Genomic DNA, 2,500 nt, shown 5'->3' on the forward strand with positions numbered 1-2,500 from the left:
AAAAAACGCAGCTATTTTATTATTTTTTTTATTATTATATAAATCGCAGCATATTTTGTTATTATATACATGCACAAAAAACACCCATTGGGCGAAAGGGAATCCGGTTTCTATTCCGGAACCCGGCAGCGGAACCGCATACCATTCGGGCCCTCGTAAGAGTGTTCGTCGGGGTAACCCAAAATGACCTGGAGACGCCGTCGGGAGATCCGGGGAGAGTTTTCTTTTCTGTATAAGCGTTCGAGTTCCCTGGAAACCTCTAGCAGGGAGATAGGGTTTGGAACGCGAAGAGCACCGCAGTTGCGGCGGTGTCCGGATCATCCCCTCGGACCTTGAAAATCCAGGAGAGGGCCACGTGGAGGTGTCGCGCCGGTTCGTACCCATATCCGCAGCAGGTCTCCAAGGTAAAGAGCCTCTAGTCGATAGATTAATGTAGGTAAGGGAAGTCGGCAAATTGGATCCGTAACTTCGGGATAAGGATTGGCTCTGAGGAGCGGGGCGTGTCGGGCTTGGTCGGGAAGCGGGTCTGGCTGACGTGCCGGGCCTGGGCGAGGTGAACGGCTCTCGTGGCTGGGATCCGAGCTCGGTCCCGTGCCTTGGCCTCCCGCGGATCTTCCTTGCTGCGAGGCTTCCGTGGCGTTTCCCATCGGTGCGGTCGTCCTCTTCGGCCGCCATTCAACGCTCAGCTCAGAACTGGCACGGACTAGGGGAATCCGACTGTCTAATTAAAACAAAGCATTGCGATGGCCCCCACGGGTGTTGACGCAATGTGATTTCTGCCCAGTGCTCTGAATGTCAACGTGAAGAAATTCAAAAAAGCGCGGGTAAACGGCGGGAGTAACTATGACTCTCTTAAGGGGAGTTATAGTTGCAGGGACGGTGATGCGCAATATAGACCTCTTGTTAGGTCCATTAGCCTCTCCCGTCCAAGTCTTCCCCACCTCCTATAGGTACCTGCCGGGTCATGCCAACGGGGTTCAGGCGAAAGGCTCGCTTTAAGGGCCTTTGGGCCCATGCACCTGCCCCCCGCCTTCGGGCCGGAGCGAGTCGGCGACACGATTTATCGTGTCGTCCGGGGGAGGGTGGAGCTCTTTAGCTCCCCGGTGCGGCGGGCTGCCACCCCGTCGCACTGGTTTGTCTACAGGCCCAAAAAGAAGAGAAAATAATTATAATCTCCGGCGAGGGCCTCGGCTCGCCGGACCTGTAGACGAGGCCGTGGCAGCCGCGCCGCCGGTTCCTACCCCACTGCGGCCTCCCGCCCCCGCCCCAGCCTTTGTTCCACCGAGCCCAATTCCACCACCGACCATCAGTGGTATAGATCCAGGGCCCTCCGGGGCGCGCGTCCCGCTGACCGGCACATTCATGTGTCCGGACTGTTGCCGCACCTTCCCCTCCAAGATTGGATTGGGGGTCCACCGACGTCGCATGCATCCGGACGAGATGAACGCGGAAGTCGACATTGAGCGAGTCAAAAAGCGTTGGAGCGCTGAAGAACTGCGCTTGATGGCGAGGGAGGAAGCACTTGCCGCCACCAGGGGAGTACGGTTCATCAATCAACACCTGATGGCCGTGCTCCCCATGGGACGCACCCTTGAGTCAATCAAGGGTGCGAGGCGTGGAGCGGACTACAAAAATCTTGTAGCCCAAGCGCTCCACGCCCTCCAGGTGGCGGATCACCAACCAGGTGGTTCCTCCCTCCGTTCCGACACGGTTGAGATCCGTGATGATCCGCCGCGGAACGAGGATGTGATGGGTCCAACACCACCTTCGGATCCATCACACCTGCCATCACCTCGCTCAATGCAGGGGAGTGAGAGCCCGCACGATGGATTTCGGACGGCTATCCGGGAACTCCTTCCCGAGGTCGTCCGTATCCAGGGGTTCGGCGCACTCGCGCTCGTTGGAGTCGCAAACAACCTCCTCCACGGTCGCGATGTTGCTGCCGGACTCCATGCGTGGCTCCAGGGAGTTTTCTCTGCTCCTCCCCTGAGACGACTGCGACCTCCTTGTCCGGATGCATCCATCAGGGTGCCGAAGAAGCGGCAGCGTCGCCGGGATTATGCCCGCGTGCAAACGCTCTTTAAGACAAATATGTCTAGAGCGGCCAGGGAGATCCTCGACGGGGGACCTGGGACACGTTCCCCAGATGTCGCGGCCATGGCTGCGCACTGGGGACCATTCGTGTCCCAGGAGTCCACCCCCGTCGAGCAGTCTAGGCGTTTACCACCAACGCCCTCCCTGGCGCACGTGTGGCACCCGGTGACCTGTGACGACGTCACGTCTGTCACAGTTGCCAATTCTTCGGCACCTGGTATTGATGGCATCACGGCGAGGCAGTGGAGGGCAGTTCCGACGAGCATCAAAGCCGTCTTCTTCAATGCCGTGCTCGCATCGGGTGGTTTCCCTCCGGAAATGCTAATTAGCCGGACCGTGTTCGTTCCCAAGAAGGATGGGTCTTCTGACCCAAATGACTTCCGCCCACTAAGCATCGCATCGGTCA

The 2,500-nt window shown here is 58.5% G+C and overlaps 1 pseudogene; it reads left to right on the forward strand.

Moving 5' to 3' along the window:
* The window catches only part of LOC143261806 (large subunit ribosomal RNA), an 8,257-nt pseudogene that overhangs the window by 2,032 nt on the left and 3,725 nt on the right, over positions 1–2,500 (forward strand).

Source organism: Megalopta genalis, unplaced genomic scaffold (assembly GCF_051020955.1).
Source record: "Megalopta genalis isolate 19385.01 unplaced genomic scaffold, iyMegGena1_principal scaffold0069, whole genome shotgun sequence".
NCBI lineage: Eukaryota > Metazoa > Arthropoda > Insecta > Hymenoptera > Halictidae > Megalopta > Megalopta genalis.